This window comes from Lissotriton vulgaris, chromosome 4_1 (genome assembly GCF_964263255.1).
Source record: "Lissotriton vulgaris chromosome 4_1, aLisVul1.2, whole genome shotgun sequence".
Classification (NCBI taxonomy): domain Eukaryota; kingdom Metazoa; phylum Chordata; class Amphibia; order Caudata; family Salamandridae; genus Lissotriton; species Lissotriton vulgaris.
The window spans coordinates 694471301-694493186 of NC_141691.1; the positions used below are offsets into that span (position 1 = coordinate 694471301).

The window sequence follows — 21886 nt, forward strand, 5'->3', positions numbered from 1 at the left end:
CAAGTACCGGGTAATTTGTAATGAGGGGAAAGACACAGAAAGTGAACGGAGGTAGAAGAAAGAGCATGAGGTGGAATCATGAATAGGAAACTCCTGTACACGGCAAACCCAGGGCCTCATTTATGAGAAATGACGCATCGCTGAGTGAAAGCAGCGATGCGTCACTTCTCAGTGCGCACTCCTTGCGACATTCCTGATGCATCATATTTAATGTATGACGCATCATGTCGCAAGGAGCTACAGATACGTCAGTATTTCTGACGTATCTGTAAGAGCAAAAGTGACACATTGCTGGAGTGTGTCACAAAAGTGACGCAACTCCAGCAATGCGTCCTTTCACATGGGGCAAGCCCCATGTGAAAGGGCCTGCGTCAGTCTTATGCCTGCTGTGAGGCAGGCGCAGGATTTTGACGCAACGGCGTCCTAAAAGTGACGCAGTGAAATCTCATAGATTTCACTGCGTCACTTTTACAACCCTTCCTTGCGTCAATACGCCCCCCCTTGCATACATTATACCTGGCTCAGGTATAATGTGGCGCAGGGGTTTACAAAGTGACGCATCTACCTAGATGCAACACTTTGTAAATATGGCGCAACAAGGCGCATTTTTTACGCCACTGGTACGTCACAAAAAGTGACGCACCGGCGGCGTAAAAGTGACGCACAGCCTCATAAATTAGGCCCCCAGTGTTTGGCACTAGGGCCACTAGGATTATATGAACACTTTGGGTCCCTGTACTTATTTTATGTTTTCCTGACAAATTAAAGACCAGGCACACACACGCATGTGCTCTCTATCTGTCTCTCTCCCTCTCTCTCTCTCTCCCTCTCTCTCTCTCTCTCTCTCTCTCTCTCTCTCTCTCTCTCTCTCACATACACACACACACACAAATAAACAAAACACATATGCACAGACCTCTCTCTTGTCCTTAGCTTAATGATAGTATGTGGAGCATTGCAGTAGAAACCAATGAGAAAAGAGGGCATGCATCAGTCCTCATTGAAGGTGAAAGAGGTGTATGGGATCAGGAAAGGAATCTGGGAGTTCACAAAGGGGAGATGGATGCATTCTCTTAAAAATGTGTTATTTTTTAGCTGTCTGACTCCTTTAACAATAGCAAAGTCATCCTTCATTTTGCTGTGCTTTGCAAATTTGGTGTGATGGAAACAAGGTGATGGTTCCGTGGTTGTTAATCATCCGCCATTGCAAAGACCAGCATAGCACCTAACCTTTGAATAATTAAATGCAGACTCATCAAAAGCTCCGCTTAATGTTACAACACATGATTACACTCCAGGATTTATGGTATTAGTCACATGTGACAAATTCATTCCCTCAACAAAAGGTTGTTGGACATGAATAATGGTTTAAGATATTTTTTATGTTCTTCAGTAAATGGGCAATTTTCATGATCTGAATTAATGATAGAGCTGTTTTAATTTACAGGCAATGGCCCAGAAAGATAGAGTGTTTACGTGTGATGTGTACAAGCTTGTTTCTATGAGATAGAGAGTCTAACATTTGAAGGAACACAAACATTGTGACACAAAATAGGTGTTACTGTACACAAATGATTCGAGCTCAATTTGCACTATATGTTCTCAGTGATTTGATTTCAAGAAAAATTGTTATTTGCCAAACACAATATTCACAATGGACCGGTGATTTTAAATTGAAGATTGAAATAGTGTTCTTCATTTTTTTCAGCTGCTCATGTAAAATGTTTTCTTTCAATTTGATCCAGAAGGACAGATGTATTGTATTTTATTGTAATTCAGTATTTATATAGTGCTTACTGCTCATCTGTAGGGCGTTGAAGCACTTGAAGGAGTTTGCCTGCACGAGTAGCATGCTACACTGTGTAGGATGTGTAGTTGGAAGAATGTTGTCTCTCTTTCGAACCTATGTGGAAAGTGTTTCCATGTCATGCGTGATGCCAACAAGGGTGCTGATGCAGCACATAGCAGTGTGTTAGGTAATGAAGTGTGAGAGACAGATGCATTTTAATGGATTTTAGTAGGCTGGTAGTATCTGCATCCCTTTATGGTATTGTCTATGATAACATTTGCTAAGATGGTTACTGCACGTGGCTGTCTAATCTGAGATGTTGTGTATAGTTGTGGTCCTGAGCTGGCATTGTTGGGGAGACAAAAAAGTGGAGAGATCTGTTGAGCAGCCGCGGCCCGTGGAGGGAGTTTCGGTGAGGCAGAAAGGCAGGGCGAGGGAGGGGCAGAGTGGGGGGTGCTAAAAACCGGAATATGGATAATTGGAGGTAAGTAAACAATTTAATTAATAAAATGAATTTCGTTTCACGCGCTGCATCGCATTTTGAAATGCAGGGAGCGCTACGAACTTCGTTTTCTTTATTAAATTGTTTAGTTATCTCCAATTATCCATATTCTCATTTTAGCACCCCCCACCCTGCCCCTCCCCTGCCCCGCCTTTCTGCCCCACCGGAACTCCCTCCACGGGCCTTGGCTGCTGTTGAGATGGGCATTTTTATTATTATCATTTATCATAAGTGTTTTTGTGAGATGTCAAGAAGCAGTCAGATTAGATAGATCTTTGGGACCTGCAGTGGTGAGTTTTGTGGATGATAGTTTGAGTTACCGTGAGTATAGAAAAACGTGTTCTTTACCTTCAATCCTGTCTGCTTTCGTATCACAAGCAGCAACAAGTAGGAATGGCGTTCAAAGGATAATTCATTGTTACATTTCCTAGGAGGAGACATGTGCTATCTCTTAATCTTTGCTGCAGTGGTCCTGTTTACTACAGTGTCAAGCTGTGTTGCCTATGTTTTACAGTAATTAGGGAAAGTGTGAACTTCTATTTATATATTTGTAGTTCTGGCCTTTTTGACAGCTTAGCTGTCTCGCCAGACCATTGTGTTTACAAACAATTATACATAATGTACATATATAGAGGGGCTTTGGGTCAGAAGGCTTTAAAAATTGGTTTGGTAATTCGTCATTCACATTTTGCTTACACTCACCGCAACATACAGCATGGGGCAATGGGTCAAAGTCACTTTACCTGTTGGTTGCCTTAGGTTTGAGGGACTGCACAAGCATGTCCACACTGTGTACATCCGCCTAAAATAGTTTCATTTCTCTTCAGTGATAAAACTAGGTCAAAGAGTGCTTTTTTATGTTATATCTTTAAATAAGGATTATTTGTTTCACATGCACTTGAGGTGCCCTGCAAGATGTTGTTTAAGTTTCTCTCTCCATTTTTAAGTAGCTGTATACAGGGTTAAAGCGAAATTGTGACATTGTAGCTTCCCGCCAATTGAGTGCTTTGTTAGGTCTTTAATAATGTCTCCTGCACAAAAGATAATAATAATAATTAAATGCATAGAAGTAATGAAAGGTTTTTTAATTAAAAATCGCTCATGAAAAAGTCACCTTGGTGAATGTTTTATAATTTGCAATTTGTATTGCAAGCATATGGCCGCCATGTTTACATGGTAGCCTTTATTGTTGCATAATATTGCAATACAAAATAAAAGCGAAATATTAATCATTGCACCAGCTAGCCAAGGTCAGATCTTTGACTTTGCCAATGATTTATTTATATCATATCCACCTTGAAACGAGCTGCATCTTTGTGTGATACACAATCCCAATATAAATGCTAGTGGAAAACAACTGAATTCATTTTTGTATTGCTTTTCTAAAGGACCATGATGACTGTCACAATTAATACAAATTTGAATATTATTTAATACTTTAGAACTGAGGACAATAAATATTCTGGGCCCAGTTCACAAAGAAAGTAATAAATTAGCGCTTGCAGATTTACACGTGTGTACGTGTGTAAATGTATGGCTTTTTTGAATTTACAAACATTTCTGGGAATAGGCATAAAAAGTTGAGACAGGAGTGTGTTCCATGGAAGATCATGTGAAATTCTCAGCAGGATTCTGTCCCTCCTGTGTGGAGTTCTTAATGGCGGAGATCTGCCTGCAAGTAAAATCAGATCACCCCGTGCATAAATTTATGTTTTTCGTCCAGGTAAACTTTTTACAACCCTATCTTATATCCACACTGCAAATCTGGGTTTGGTCAGCTCCCTTCCCACTCTGGTAGGGAAGTTCCGGCAGTCTTTGACTGGAGTAGGTGTCCAAACCTTCAAGAGTTGAAAGGGAAGACTGATAGTTTGTGAATGCAGACAAACAGGTATTTTTGAAATGTTTAGCGTGTTCACAAACTTTTAAGGCAAAACGTGATGCCTCTTCGAACCAGTTGAGTGGGAGTCATTGGTATGGAGAACTACACGCTCTTGACAGAGATTCCGCACACGTTAATATACTTATGTCGGCCTGGAAAGAGTTAAATATTAATTCCCAGGAGAATTTAGGAAGGTACATTTGTCCATAACAAATATACTTTCAAAATAGTTTTTACCTATGTGATAGGCTTGATTCACCAATGGAAAAGGAGTGGTCAGGCTTATGCCAGGTCAGTTTGTTGGCATGGTATGAAGACAGCAGCCCAAGTACAGTCTCACACACTGCACACTACTTTAAGTATTTTAAAGATCTGTACAGTCTTTACCAGATCCCACAGTATAATTTGTTATCAACATAGGTAGGGGTGTACAAAATTCACGTAATCTGCTTTTGCTTCATTGGATTACATTTCTGGAAAACCATGTGAAATTGTACAAAATTACACGAAATACAAAACATGCATTTGGCACTATATTTTAATGTGAAATGCGTACTCTTGACCCTTTTGAACACATGGATGCAATTCGCTCTAAAAAAAAAAGCACAGAAAGAAGAACAGCAGCGCTCGCATTCTGACATTCACATTGTTTCTGTGTTCGCGCCCTAACTTTTTAACACAAGAGGCGCGTAATTAGTCAGAGTGGCATTATAGCATCATTTTCAGAATTTTGCATATCAGGAGGAATGTGAAATTACCAAAATTACGCACGATTGCACAGTGTAATGCAATTTTTGCCCAACTAGTACCAAAGGGAGTGCACGTAATGGACATTTCCTCAGTGGAGTTTAGAGTTTATCATTCACCTCACAACTATGTAATGTAATGTAATGATGTCTTGTAAAGCGCATGAATCACCCCACATGGGGTATCTCCGCGCTGTACACCGCTGGGGAACCCGTCCTGGCTTTCCCTGTGAGATGGACCCTACTGGGTATCTCCAGGGTGAAACCAGGCATCCCCGGCGTATGTGTGGGGGCCGTTGTGGAGATGAGGCAAGCTAATGCCCAGAGTTGCCGAGCGTGATCCCTGGTTAGAGTAGGCACCGTGGCGAGAATTATCGAGTCCTCTGACCCTGGTCCACGACCCTGCCGCGTCAGGAATTGAACCCTGGTCCCGGGCCGTCCTCTGCTTCCGGTTCCGCCGCCTCTAACCAGTGAGCCACACCACTCCACCTCCACTATCCCGTTCAGGGTAGAAAGAGAGAACGATGAAGTAATCTAAACAAGGAACCTCTACTCTTTATATAAACCTGTGGGTTTATGCTAAAAATAGAATTCCAGGTGAAACCCAGGCTTTTCGCCTTAACCCTAAAAGTGATGGGCAGTCCAAATTGAGTCAGAGAGTGGTGGCACACTGCCACTTTACTTTTACTTTTAAGGTATTTAAAAGTAAGTTAAAATGTTTACTCTAACTTCTAAACATAAATTGCATTATAAAAAAATTCTACATAATGTTGAGGAAGCAAGTAAACTTTGTGTTAGTTAATTAAAACTATTACAAAAGAGATAACAATTTTAAAAGAAGAGAAACAGCAGATTTTCTCATGCACATGTGTACCAAATTATCCCAGTGTAAACCCGGAAGTGATGTTAGCAACAACCCACTAACAGATGCATTATCATGTCAGCATAACATTGTTAATTGGTTAAGCCTCATGTACAAAAGGATGTATACTAAAAATGGCAAATTGTGTAATTCATGTGTATTCGAGATGGAAGGATCCGAAAGGTTATAGTAATAGTAGAACACAGTAAATAGTATATAACCAGTTATCAGCATTGAACAAATGCAAGACTCTATAGCCATAGGCCTTTTAACTTTAAGGTAATGTGAGGTGCAGTTATAATTACCTCACAGGAACCTTATTGTGGTTTTGGTCTACCCGTCTAAATTGTTGGTGCATGATGTACATAAGATTTAAAAAAACATTTTAAAGATTTTTGGTAAGTTTGAAAGAAAAAACATTTTTAAAATGCATCGAAAGTAGCTATTTTTTTGAGGTTTTTGAGTTAATGAAGAATACATTATATTTGAAAAGGGTCAGATTTCCAAGGACGGGCCTCCCTATCAAATTAACCCCTTCACTGCTAGGCCTTTTCCCCTGTGATAAGCCTTTTTTGGCTATTTGGGGTAGTTAGTGCTTAGGTCCCCATTAATTTTTTTCCACATAAGGTATTCATGCCAAATTAGCGTCCTTTTCTTCTAACATCCTGAGGATTCTAAAGGTACTCAGGGTTTGTGGTTTCCTCTGGTGGGGAGCGCAGTATTAGGCAAAATATAGCTATATTTTGGGTTTTTGTGGAAAAATGGGCAAAAAGTGCTGCAGAAGAAAGCATATATTTTTTGCCCTTTAAATGGTATCAATTAAGGGTGTGTGGTGCTAAAATCACCATATTTCCTGCTTTCAGGAACAGGCAGACTTTTCTACACAGTGTTGCCATTTTATTGGGACACAGCCTATTTTTCCTATTTTTTGTGCATTCAACCTCCTTCCAGTTACTGGTAGAAATGGGTCTGAAAACAATAATAGATCCCTGACAGCTATTCATTTCTGAAAAGTAGACAAAAGTCTGAATTCAGCAAGGGGTCATTTGTGTAGATATCTCAAAGTTTTTCTATAGAAACTAAGGGGAGAGTTGCCTAAGTCCGGAGCTCCGCTATACCCCGGGACTCAAAGAGACAAAACAGCGAGACGTCTCTACCCAGACATAGACATAACCACATTTTCTGAAATCGGAAAGCAGCAGGAACCGGCAGTTATCATCGGGTGCAACCAAGAGGAGCCAGAAAGTGCCAAAAAACGCTACACTAGAAACCGCAGAAAGCAGACCGGGACTGGCAAGATGGCGCCGAAGGGAGGGAAAACCTCAAGATAGCAAAAGGCATAGTTAAAGGGACCAATGTCAGCAGGGACAAGCGCTACTAAGACAGCTGCACGTCGGGAAATAAGACAAATGCCAGCACAAAGCGCAGTCAAGTTCAGACAAGACCACAACCGACCACACTATCAAATAACAAAAGCGAGGCACAGCAGCCATCACTGACCAAAGACCTATCAAACAGGGGCAAACAAAAGACAGCGAGAAAGCAGAGCTGTGGCGCAGCACCAGCCTAAAAACCCAAGGGCAGAGCACCAACTACACACAAAAAGATATTTCACTGAACAACAACAAGAGATACGAACTCCTACAAGCAAAGAGAGAGCTAATAAAAATGGCAGGCAATGATGGAAAACCATCACAGCAGCCGAAAAAAACCAAGCCTGAAGGTGGCACAGAATCCCCCATCAAACAAAAGGCGGACATCAGCATCACACTGGACACCATCCCTAAAAAACTGGCTGAAGTCCACGACCTGGCGAAGACCACGAAAAAAACCATAGATACGATTCAACCCCAACTAGCGGACATCAGAGCAGACATCCACTCGACAAACAACAAGTTATCAGCAGTGGAAAAAAGAGTCAGCGATATAGAAGACAGGTCACAACTCACAGGAAAAGCCGTAGGAAATATTGCTAAGGCAACCACTGATCTCCGCAGACAAGCAGCAGAGTTCGAAGACTGAAACAGGAAAGGTAATATAAGAATTCTGGGAGTGCCAGAAGGAGAAGAACACAAAGCCGGCTCGTGTGTGTCACTCATACAGAACCTTATCCCCAACCTTACGAAGCTCAAGTTCGAAAACCCCTTAGAGCTGAAAACAGCGTACAGGGTCCCAGCCATTAGACAAACCAACAGATCGAGCCCAAGACCAATAATATGTAAACCACTGCGCTCACACCAGACGGAAGCCATCTTTGGGGTAGCATGGAAGAACCCTAACATGCAATAGAATGGTCAAAAGATTATCCTCACACAGAACTACTCGAAGACCACAGTCGACATCAGAAAAGGTTTTCTGGCTCAGAGAGACTAGCTTAGAAAAGAAAACATCACTTTCTCCTTTGCAGTCCCTACTAGGTTCAGAATATACAACAAAGGACACACGCTAACCTTCGAAGATCCAGCAGAATTGTCACAGTACTTACTGGGTCCGGCCACACAAGAAATGGAGGCGTCAGCCCCGTCAAGCAAAAGAAGATCCTCGCCAGACCTGTCAACAGACTAGGCAAAAATACGCAAAAGTCATGCTGAGTACCTAACAAAGCGAAGCCAATGATCCGACACAGAGAACAAGCGAGCCACAGGAGACCGATAGCTATGATCATCATGTACACAGACAGGCACCAAAAGACATAAAACTACTCATGTGCAGTCTGTCAGTGCAAAACATTTTACAACAGAATCTACCTCATGGAAAAGCCACTACGGAACAGAACAATAGGACTGCCTACACCTCTTACCTTCTTTGCGCTTTGATCACATATATACTTTAATGATGCACGCTTTAGAATTTTGTATTCATGTACAGCAAATTATTTTATCCCGGGGATATGGCCGGACGGGAGGAACCTTGCTGTCGCACGTCTACAGTATGACACATCAGCAGGGGGGGAGAGGGGAGGGAGGGGAGGGAGGGGAGGGAGGGGGGAAAAGGTTCGTCTTATCGGGGCCAGTATGTCCTGTCATGTCTTCGTCTCTATCCACACCAGACTCTCAGATAGACCGTCCGGGCCAATGATACCACCACATCTAGCGATTCCTAAGAGCACAAATAGATCACAAACGCCAAAATGCTGTAGTAAGGACACCCAAGGAGAGCCTAGGCTGAGCCCTTCGTACTACAAACCATGACACTGACTAGCAATAAAGCACTGACGACTGACCTAAAGATTATCTCCCTCAACGTCAAAGGTCTTAATCACCCAATCAAGAGAAAGAAGGTACTAGACTACCTAGCCAAGACTAAAGGTGACTTTATCCTGATACAGGAAACAAAACTCTCCATAACCGATGCGGGCAAGCGCAGGGCAAAATAGATAGGTCAGGTAGCCTGCTCTCCGGGAGTAGGCAAGAAACGAGGGGTCATCACCCTGATTAACATCAAATCCAATATAACCATTGAGAAGGAGCAGTGTGACAACGAAGGGAGACTACTGATCACACAGCTGAAAAGAGGGGTAGAAACAATACTGGTAGCAAACATATACGCACCAAACACAGGCAACACAACATATTGGGAGGGGATAACAAGGGAACTAGAGGCCAATCACCCGAACGACATAACTGTGATGGTAGGTGATTTCAACTCGACTCTGGACAAGACCCTAGACAGACAATCAAAAACCTGTACCCCTGCCTCCCACAATACTTTAAAGAACATATGTAACAGATTCAACCTAATAGAACCATGGCGCTTACAACACCCCGACACCAGAGACTACACCTTCTACTCTAACCCACACAACTCCTACAGCAGAATAGACTACATCCTCATCTCAGGCTCGCACACACACCTGATAGAACACACAGTTATTGCAGCCAGAACTATCTCGGACCACTCTTGCATCAGCCTACACCGCACAGGGCGACACAATGAACACATCACCCGTAGATGACAGTTCAACAGCATAACCACAGCAAAACAAGAAGACAAATGCAAAATTTAGAAAGCCATTGAGGACTACATCAAGGAAAACGACACACCAGACATAGATCCAAAAAGCCTGTGGGATGCCCTTAAGGCGACCATCAGAGGTTCGCTAATAGAAATCAAGGCCAGAAGAGACAGGGAAGCAAAAGCACAGCTAGCCCAGCTAAAAAAGGACATCAAGCAACTAAAAACTAGGCATATTGGGGACACATCAAACTCAGCCGCACTGATAGAACTAACAGGAAAAAAATACGAATACAACAGGCTCCTTAGCGAACGGGGCTGGGCTATGGATAAGAAAGTACAAACAAATTAACCTCTGTGAGACTGATAAAGCAGGGAAAATTCTAGCATCATACCTCAAACACAAACAAAGGCAACACTATATCCCTACAATCACGGATACAAACAACAAAACGCACACCGACACAAAGATATCCTACAAACGTTCATGGAATTCTATAAAGAGCTTTACAAGAAAAACGACAATCTGGATCAAGAAGGCTGCTCAGTCTACCTAGGCAGTCTAAGCCCTACCCAAGATAAGGATAGAAGAAGCAAAAGTGTTAGGCCAGGACATCAAAACACCTGAGGTCACTGCTACCATTTAGGCCCTAAAAGACAACAAAGCCCCAGGGCCGGACGGATATACAGCGCTGTTCTACAAGTCCTTCCAAGACTAGCTACTACCGATCTTGACTAGAGTCTTTAACCACTGTGGGAGGGAGGGGGTAGTAAGAGAATCTATGTCACAAGTCAACATAATTGTCATACCCAAAGAAGGTAAGGACCCACAATGGCCGAAAACTACTGTCCCATCTCACTTATAAACTTAGACTGCAAACTATACGCCAAAATCATAGCCATAAGATTAAACAAAGTGCACCCACAGTTAATTGGGAATACACAGGTAGGCTATCTGAAAACTCGCATGTCACACAACAACACAAGACTCCTCTGCCAGGTCATTGAGCACTGTTCTAAATCATGCAACTCGGCTGTAACAATTACGCTAGATGCAGAAATGTCCTTTGACAGGGTTTCCTGGCATTTCCTATAGAAGAGCATGCAAGCATACAACCTGGGAGATAGTTTCACAAGAAATGTCATGGCACTATACAAATGCCCTAAAGCACAGATAGCTATCAACGGAGCAACATCAACCCAAGTTAACCTCCTGAGAGGGATGAGACAAGGCTGCCCACTATCCCCGCTGCTGTTCATACTAGCACTTGAACCACTGATTAGGGACATCCTAGCCAATGGAAATATAGCGGGCATAACCATTAACAACACCACAGCCAACGCTGACGACCTACTCATAACAACGGAAAATCCTGCTAATTCCATACCAGCTCTCATCACACCATTGACACGTATGCTATACACTTGGGATACAAACTCAACAGAGACAAATCAAATGCATGCCACTGTACATACACACAACCAGAGAGGTAATAGGAGACTCAGGGCTGGCATGGTGGACCTGAGAACCTTCCAGACAGCCTTTATAGCCAGACAAGGTATGCACTGGGTACTCCAGAAACAGCAATACCTACCTACCTGGCTATTGTTGGAGAGAGCCATCCTGAACTGCACTGATCCTTTAGCCCTCCTCACCGTCAACATGCAGACACAAAAAGGCAACCCGATTTTCAAGATCACCAAGCAAGCCCTACTCAAAGTAGACCAGAAGGTCGAGTTTAGCATTAAAAACTCGTTCTGGGAAGAACTCTGGGCAAACCCCAAGATCAAATACAAGCGGAAGCCCCTCGATATAAAACCATGGAAAATGCTCAGATTCTCGTGCCCAGCTCAGCTGGAAGAGGGAGGGTTGCCCCATACCTTCAACAGCCTGAAAACCGTCACGCCCTCCCAGACATGGAGCTATAGAAATTCCTAGCTATCAAAACAGCCATAACAAAATCGAAACTAACCAAACACGTACCCTCAATCTTCCAGTACATGGAAAACATAAACAAGACAGGACACCAGGTCTCACACTTATACAAACTCCTCCGCCAAGTCTCCTCCAAACTCAACGCCAAGAACACTAGCTACTGGGAAGCGCAGATAGGCACCAAACTCACTGAACAAGAACTACAAACCGTGTGGGCAGCCCCATCAAAAAACATGATATCACCGATGCTAGCTCAGACGAAATTCTGGCTATTACACCAAACATACTGGACACCAGCTCGTCTAGCATCGATAGGCCTAAGGGACAACGACTGCTGCTGGAATTGCGGCACAGATAAGGGAGACCTCGCACACCTCATCTTCCACTGCAGTAAGGTCAGCAAATTCTGGGGAAAGGTGTTCGACTTCGTTAACAAAGCCCTAGGCTGCACCCTAAAACGGGAATTTGCAACTATTACCAAAGCACACATCACAACAGACATAGCCACACAACAAGACAGAAACCTTCTAGACTTCCTCCTGACGACTGCAGCCAAAACGGTGCTTGCCAAATGGAAAGACACTACCAAAGCCACATTCAAAGGGTGGCCTCAATCGGGTGACGTATCTCAGAGGGGCGGACAACACTGTACTAAGACACACACCTTTGAGAAATCTCAACAGAGGGATGTGGTCAACTTTAGACAAATTCCTAAACCCATACAAACCCCCTTAAAACAGTGTAACAACGCTACACCAGCAGGAAACACCCCCAGAGGCCGGCGGTCTATCCACAAAACAACAGCCAAACACATATATGTTTTGTGTTATGTTATATGTTACAACTAGAAACGCGACCAAAAGCAATAGACCCATATGTTCAATGTTGCATGTACGCAAGCTTATAGGGCGGACAAGCGTAGACTGGTAAAACCAAATGCTCGTCCACATTCGAACATTCGATTAAAGCCGTCACAGCAAGAAACATGCCCTAATGTGAATGTCCATGAAACCTGGTATTTGTTATATGTCAAAGCGTATTTTTGTAACATGTAAATACCAATAAAAATATCTAAAAAAAAAGAAAGAAAAGAAAGAAAACAATATTGAAATCGAGTAAAAGAAACAGCCAATTTCACCAACGTTTTCACCTGTAACTTCCTGTAAGTATGGCAGATTTTTGGAAACCATACACCGTTATGTTTGCTTTCTGATTGCAAATATATATATATATATATATATAGGACTTGTAGGTTCAACAAGAACCCGAGTTACCCAGAGTCAATAACTGAGCTGTGCCTTGTAATGGTTTTTCATTGTGTACCGGGTATATACCAATTCATTTGATAAAATATAAATACTGAAAAAAAGGTATCAAGGAAATCTATGTATTTCCTAAATGGGAAAAACATGTATAGTTTAGAAGCAGTGTTTATTTACACATCTCCAAAATTGTGTGTGTTGGAAATGTCCATTTTTGCAGGGTTATCCCCAAACTCTTTGCTTCTTCCTCCCTTGTTTTCCCTGACCTGTGGATGTTGGCTATAGGACTCTGGGCACTTTACCACTGCTGATCAGTGCTAACGTGCATATGCTCTCCCTGTAAATTGTTATTGTGATTGGTTATCCATGATTGGCATATTTGTTTTACCAGTAAGTCCCTAGTAAAGTGCACTGAGTGTGCCAGGGCTGGTACTTCAAATGCTACTAGTGGGCCTGCAGCACTGATTGTGCCATCCACGTGAGTAGCCCTAAAATGGTGTCTCAGGCCTGCCACCGCAGTGCCTGTGTGCAGTTGCTAACTGCCATGTTGTCCTGGCCAGTGTACACACTGACCAGGCCTGACCCTTCTCCTTTCTTACACATTGGACACTCCTATGGTAGGCCCAAGGTACCCCCCTGGGCAGGGTGCAGTGTATGTGAAAGGTAGGACATGTACTAGTGTGGGTAACATGTCCTGATAGTGAAATACTGACAAATTCGTTTTTCACTGTTGAAAGGCCATCTCGCCCATAGGATAGAATGAGGAATGCTGTGCCCCATCTGCGCCTGCATATCTCCCCGTAGGAGCCAGATGGGAAGCTGAAGTCTGGTATCCATGAACTCAGTATTTGATAATGCATCTTTTAGGAAAGATGGTTTTTAAATTCCGTGTTTGAAAATAGCACTTTTAGAAAGTGGCTATTTTCCTGTTCACCCTTTCTGTGTGCCACTGCCTGTTTGTGTATTGGCTGTCTGGTTTGTGAGTGACAGGGGCTGGGTGTGTCTCCATCTACATGTAGAGTGTTGGGGAGGAGTAGCACCTGAGTCTGAATAGGACTGTGCCTGCCTTCCACAATGCGGGTTCCCTCTCCTGCGTTGTGTCTAATACCCTGGCCCACACTCACAAACGAAGAAGACATGCCCTGGCAGAGGGCACCCAGAACTGGTTGGGACTGGATCCTGGACCCCTCACACATGGAGAACAAAGACTTTTGGGGTATAAAAGTAAGACCTGAAACCCCTGTAAATTAGACTTCGACAATCAAGAGGATCCTCTGCCCAAGGAGATCAACAGAAGAAACTGAGGGGAAGTACTGCCCTTGCTGTGTGTTCTGGGACTGGCCTGCAGTGTGCTGAATCTACTAAGGGTGAGGACAAGGGACTTTGCTGTGTGCTGTGTCTAAACCCTGCTTGAAAACTAAGGGCGTTGTTGTGTGCTGTGTCCTGAGAGTCTCCAAGGGCCAGAAGAGAGCTGGCCTCCTGTTAAAACTCAGGAACACAAAAGTTTACCGGAAGAAACCATTTGTATCCACTCGAGCGTGTGTCTCTGTACCCTGACTGTGGCCTCGTGCACTTTGTCCTGCCTGCCCGGGTGTTCCCTGACTCGGTGTGCTGGTCGGCGCACAGCTGGCGCTAATTGTGAGATCTGTTTTGCCCCCAGCGTGTGGTTTACAAGGAGTCCGATTGGCCCTGTGCTTACTTTCACTGCCGCTGCCCCAAGATCTGCAAGAGCGCTGTGCCTGCTGTTGGTGACCCTTGTGAAGCCTGCTGTACTGTGGGGAGCTCCTAAGGATCCCTGCCCTTGCGCTGTGTAGCCCCCTGTTCTGTTTATACAGAGGGACATCATGACCTGCCTGGGGCCAACAGCGTAAGCACCAGAGAGCAAAGTGTGTCCAAGATCTACAGCGAAACTGCTGCAAGGAAAACACGAGGCCGTGCTGCAATCCCCGGCTGCGAGGCGTTGCCTAGCAACCAGGACGCTTATCCCGACGTCATCCCTGCGTAGAGGGAGGGCCTCCCAGCAGGACGTGAGCCCGAGCCAAAGGAGAGCCGCGCTCGAGTGCGGGGAGAAAAGTTCAGCCTCGTTGAAGAAGCGCCACCGAAGGAGAAGGGCTCCCATCGGAGGATCTCCTACTGTGGACCCCGGTGCGAGATTAGCCTCCAAGTAATGCCCTCTCAGCCGCTCTGGTGTTTGTGTGTGGCCGGGAGCAGGTTGAGTGGCAGCAGGGCTGCCAGGGACTGTGTGGGCGCGGCCTCGGCCAGAGAGGCGGCTGCTAAGCGGGAGAGCCCCTGGGTCTAACTATCGGGCCTGGCAGGAACTATGCAAGGGTTACCTATGTGGTGGGGACCCCCCCCTTTTTCTTTTTGAGACACTTGAATATGGCCCGTACCGGCAGGGTAGATCAGCCATGGTACCGGGGCCGCTCATCGGAGCTTGTCTTCGTCTAAAAGCATTTAGGGGGCACATTGTTGCCAACTGCCACTCACCGAGCCTTCAACCAGTCGGGGGAAGACCATTGCTGACAGATGGGCAGGACAGGGGCTCAGGAGTGATTTTGTCTGATGAGATACCGTCTCTGCACATGTGTCCTCTGAAACACTTTGTTGAGCCCACAAAGTTTGCTTAAAGTCTAAAGGATCTACAAGTTTATTTCTTTTCCCTTACCAAGAACATTATCAAGGACATTCCTAAAGAAAAGCTGATTGTGTATGTTGGATCTATGTTGTTTTGGTCATGCTTAATTTTAGATAAAGATATTTATTTTTATAAATACCTGTTTGGTGTCAAGTTGTGGTGTTTCACAGTGTTATTGTGAATGTTGGTGCAAATACTTTACACATTGCCTTGGGGATAAACCTGTCTGCTCTTGCCAAGCTGAGGAAAATTAAATTTTGGCCATGTTGTGTTCCCTAGCGCGTACCCCACCGACTCCATGTACCAGCTTAAAGTGCATGTAACTTCCCTCCTGTGACAGCTATGAAGACGCAAATACATTTGCGTCCACCGTTAACTTGTCCTCTTTCAGATCCACCATGAATGGATTATATAGTCCGTTCCTAAGTATGCTATGCCACCGTCTTTTTGTAGTACACTTTTCATGTATTCCTGCTCTAGCCAGAGTAGGCCCTGAATTCCTGCCATCTGAACCTCTTTTGTGGCTCCTGACTCTGCCCAGGCTACCTCTGTACCCGTGAACTCTGTCCTACTTTCAGCGCGGCCCCTCGCGCTCAGCTCAAGCCTGCTTTCTGCCAAGACTGACTATAACCTTCGAGTTATCTGTTCCGCTCCCCGAGAATACATTCCTGCCTACTAGATCCTGTAAACATCCTCTCCAGCTGCAGAGCCAAAAGGGCCGACCTGTCTTAATACAAGTAATTCATAGCCTCCGTTGCCATGCTTCCATGGAAGGCCCCGTGCCCCCACGCTTCACATGTAGACACTCAGGCGCTCATATACGCATCCACAGTTAGCATAGAATAGTCTCTGCCCTAGAGACCTTTCCGCCCAGATAGTATAGTTCCTAAACATCAGATATCAGATATGATAGAAGTACAAGTTGATCTGACATGCCAGACTTCTGTCTCTTTCCGTCCGTGTAAATGTCAAGACCCCTGCACCCCGTCAATCACACGTCATGCAGCTGCGCGCGCATCCAAGCTTCCGATTTCTGCTGACATTGCAACATTCTGTTAGCACCACCCCTTGGTGCCACCCACTTGCGTCACCTATCAGTGACGTTTCTAGCACACACCTCTAGTTCACGCCTAGTTTACGCCTCTTGATGATGTATTGGTACCACGTGTATACTGTTATCTTGTCTTCTCTCAGCTGTTACGCCTCTTACATTGAACCTTATGATGTAAATCAAGTATATAAGCTATGTATTGTCAATAAACGAGAGCGCGCTCATCTATCCCTTCTGACACCCCTGTGGTGGTCAGAACATGATATCCTGATTCCTTTATGAGGAATAAAACCCTTAGAAACTCTAACACCACGGACTCTGTTTTCTTTCCTTCTGATTGAGTTATCATTGATTAAGTACTTACCTGCATAGAAATTAAGAGAGTAAATTAATTATTTACGTCATTTTGGCGCCCGAACAGGGACCCCTCCCCCACCTCACGCGCCGGAAGGTGCGTTGCAATCCGTGTCCCCTGCCATCAGTTAGACGGACTACACGTGTACTGGCAGGATTTCCTGCATCCCCCTCTGACCCACGGAGGTGACGAAGACTGCGATCAGTACCCAGACGAGGCGGTGAGGAGTGCGGAGGATCCCGACCAGAGCCCAGCCGACAGAAGCAAGGTCCGAGGTGTGAAGAGGCCCACCAGTTTTCCGAAGTTTTCCGAAGTTTTCCGAAAGTTCTCCGAAGTTTTCCGAAGTTCCGAGTCGAGTCCAGTCGAGTTTTCCTGAGGCCTTCTGTTTCCGTGCTTCCCGGTGAGTACCATTGCTGGGTCGTATCTAGACGGGTTTGGGTACGCAAGTCCGGTCTGCACTGTTTTTAGGCAGTGTATCTGTACTGTTTAGCAGTATATCAAGTCTTCCGAATCTCTGCACTGTTACAGCAGTGTATCCGTACCGTTGAGCGGTACATTCAGTGTAGGGGGTAGTTAGCTATGTCTTTAATGTTTTTATGTGATTAATGTTGTGGTATGAATGTGACTGTTTTATTGTGTATTATTGTATTTCTTGTATCAACTAGCAACTCGTATCAAGGAATAAAGATCTAGCGTTCAAGTAATAAGTAAGCAGGATGCCGTTCCTCAGCAAGTTAAAACAGATCGGAACTAGGAAAGGGTTACTAGAGGAAGAAATTCCTATCCCCCCTAGGGACACTCCAGGCAATTTTATGTATCAGAAACACGGCATAGATGCCATATTATATCTAGATTTATGGGCCGATTACACCAAGCACCTAGATGAGAGACACAGATGGCCTGTTACCGGAACGTGGGATGCTGAGTGCATCATGAGGGTAGAAGAAGTGTTATGGAAAAAGAAAGCTAGGCAATCCCAGAAGGACGCCATAGAATTTTGGCGTAAGGAATCACGTAAGCGTGCTGACAAAGCACTTCGTAGAGAAGACAGACTTAAAGAATCAGATAAAGAACGAGAAAACGAATTAGTTACTGAAGGGATCCGAGTCAAAACAGAACAAATAGACCGTGCCCGAAATAATCTTGTAAACGGTATGTATCTCATAGCAGATGGCACATCCGAACCTGAATCAGAGATACCGAAAAACTTACCGACACCATTAGTTCCAACTAAAGTAATGCATAAAACTACTAAAGACATATTCCTGAATTCGTATCTAGAGGATGTAGCACCAGCTTACACCAATCTGCCTGTTCGTGCCCTGCCTACTGACAGGGATGGGGGTGGCACTGCGCCCCCAGATAATGTTCCACCGGTACCGCGACAGACCTCCCCTGTTCCGCCACCTCCGCCACTTCCTCCACTGAAGACGGATCTACCGAAACCAGTACTACCCGATCTTACTAAAAGACAGATTCAAGTCCAAATCCAGACTCCGCGGAGAGATAATGCCCAAGCATCCGCCTCAGGAGGTGCGACAACGGGTCTACAGACCCCGCCACCGACACACAGATTGCATTTAAAGGACACACAGAATCCTTTCCAGTCTCCCTACTCACCCCGGCTTGAGGCATTCAAAAATAGGATGTCATTTTGCAGATATGATCCCGTACCCGGAAAAGACGATCTAATGGTATTAGCATCACTGCGCTTAAGATCTGCCACCGATAACTTGCTATGCTGTGTAGGAATGCAGGAAGCTCTCGACAGACTATACAAATTCATACAGACAGGGAAAGACCCCGACAGTGTTAAAGCTGCCATGTATAAACAGAAAGTTGACATTCAAAAACAGATATTACGATTCTTCATTAATTGTGTGATAAGAGAACGAGACAGGCCCGGGACAGATCAAAGTGAGTTAGACGCATTAAACAAGTGGGGCCAAAATATAGCAGACGCGAAACATGACAAGGGGACTTGCATAGCCACTATGTCCCAGAAAATTAGAAAGGCAGTATTAACTGCACATCAGGAAGGAAATGATGAAACTTCCGCCGAGGAGGAAGATGAAGATGAAACATCAGAAAAGTCTACAGATATAATAGCATATGTAGGTAGGGGAGCCTACCTTAGGAAAGGTGTCCGTCCGGAGAGCAAGAGAGTTCTTTTCTCTGCTTTAACAAATCCGAATTCTTCTGAGCATCAGTTCCAGGAAACTGATAAAAGGCTTCGAGATCGAGTAGGGTACCATGTACTCAATTCTATGGATGAACAGGAACTAGCCCGGTCAGCCGTGTTGTGGGCCGAAAACCCAGACATATATAATGATGACACGTTAGTACAGACATTCTTGAACCTTTCCCCGGAAGAACAGAAAATAGCAGGTGTATACATGATTCAGCACCTCCTCATCAAGTTCAGAAACCATCATTCTGATCCAGGTCCCTTACATGAAACATTAGAAGCACTACTCATGGATAGATGGAGAGGTTTTAGTACCAAATTAATACAAATAATTCTAGAACAACGACGTAAGTATAACACCTTCCTGAGCTCTGAATATATTCCCGCCCCGCCTCCAGAAAGAAAAATGTACCACATGCAATGCGGTGGTGGCATTGAAAGTCAGAATCCCTTACGAGAAGTACATCCAGTTATGGGTGAGGATCATACTCTGAAACGTGTGTATGTTCACACACCACTGACTAAGTTAGAACTGTTAGAAATGAAGAAATTAGTTCCGTGCCATGATAAAGACCCTGCGGGTTTTCACAGAGAGCTTAAAGACATGTTACTGATGGGAGATTACACGTATGATGATATTATGAAAATGCTAAAGGTACTGTTGCCCACGGGCATTTACGAGAAATTAAAGGAGAAGGATTGGGAAGTGGGAGAGTCAAAGATAGCATGGGCGGAGATAGAAGACGAAGAAAAGAAACGAGTCCCAGGGTTAGGCCTTGGGGATCTGACTAAAGCATTACCAGGTTTAATAGTACAGGTTCTGCCAAGATTATTGACAACTCGAAAGGAAGATTGGGACGCAATCTCGTCCTGTAAACAGAAACAAGATGAAGATACTAGTGACTTTTATTCAAGATTCGAGAAATGTTTCATTATCAATAGTGGTCTAAAAACTAGTAGCGAGTCATATCCACACCTTTTTGTAACAAAATTAGTAGAGAACGCCCTACCACTAGTTAAAAATAGAGTGTACAAGGTTGAAAGTACTTGGCAGGCAAATACGCCATCACAGATGTTACAAATGTTACAATATCACCAGAACAGAATAAGGGAAGAACAAGATCAGGAACAGAAACGTATGAAAGACACGAAAATGAAAATGTTAGTAGCTCAGACAATTCCAGCCGAGGGTCATAGAAAAGGTGGGGCCCAGACCAATCATTCTGCCGCTCCCGTTAAAGGGACATGTAATTATTGCAAGCAGCCAGGTCACTACGTCCATGAATGTCCAGTCCTGAAACATAACATCGAGACAGGTAAAACTAAAGAAAGACCGCGTCCGCCTAGACATGAACAGGGTCAACAACAGACCTCACAGAACGAACAGCCAATGCAGAATACACAGCCTATGCATGATCAGTCCCATACAGTACAGACAGTAGCAGTACCGCAGCCACAGCATGCTCAGACACAGCCCGCTGCCGCAACACGACAAGTATCACAACAGATGTACCAGTATGCCCAGTCAGCATATCCAGATTATCAGCGTTATACATGAAACAGCCTAGGGAGGGAAAGTGATTTGCCTCTTATTGAAATTCCTGTAGATCAAGAAGGTCCTTATGTACATAGTCACGTATTAGGAAAAGACAGAAAGTTTTTAATTGACACAGGGGCAAGTCGCACTACTATAAGTCATAATGAAGTCCCAGGGGCACCCCTCTCAGGCTCACAGAATGTTTCCCTTGGTTTTTCAGGACAGCCTATTGTAAATGAAGTATCGGAACCAGTACCACTAGCTGTGGGTCCATTATCTCGAGTTACAGATTTGTTACTTACGAAATCATGTCCCGAAAATCTGTTAGGAATTAAAACATTGAAGGCTCTGGGAGCTATAATTTGCTGTTCCCCGGAGGGAGTCAGACTCTTTCTACGGGATTTCAAGGGTCATTATGTTCTACGTGACTTTGATGTCAGATTGAGAAATGTACCAGATCACTTATGGGCAAAAGGCCCAGCAGATGTAGGTTGTATGCATATCACACCATACCGTGTTACACTCAAGACAGGAGTTGTTTTACCCAGAATCAGACAATACAAGTTACCACCCGATGCTGTAGTGGCTTTACTGAAAATTATTGAAGAGCTTATCGCCCAGGGAGTGGTCGTAGAGACCGACTCCAATATCTGTAATTCACACATCATTCCAATTCTTAAACGTACAGACCGCAATGCACCGCCAGTATACCGGCTGGTGATTGATCTTCGAGAACTGAACAAATGCATTGTACCACAGTATCCTGTGGTCCCCGATATCTCCTCCCTGTTAACTGCCATTGATTCAGAAGCAACGTTCTTTACTGTAATCGATCTCAAGAACGCCTTCTTCAGTGTACCCATTGACCCGGAGAGCCAATATCTCTTCGGATTCAGTTTAAATGGACGAAGTTTCAAATTTTCCCGCGCACCTCAAGGATTTACAGAAAGCCCCAGCATCTATAGTCAAGCACTGAAAAGACAACTAGATTGTATCCAAATGCCAGTTAATACCGCTTTACTACAGTACGTCGATGATCTACTGATCACCGCACGAAGTGAGCCCGAATGTGAACAAGCATCTCTGATAGTTTTGCATTTTCTGGCCGACAAGGGACACAAGGTGTCTCCTTCGAAGCTACAATTCTGTGTTCAGCAAGTTGTGTACTTGGGTCACTTGCTGTCCAAAGT

General features: G+C 44.3%; 1 protein-coding gene across 1 annotated transcript in view; it reads right to left on the reverse strand.

Moving 5' to 3' along the window:
• Positions 1-21886, reverse strand: part of ABCA13 (ATP binding cassette subfamily A member 13) — a 2590787-nt gene that overhangs the window by 856185 nt on the left and 1712716 nt on the right. The gene's annotated exons all lie outside the window — the stretch shown is intronic.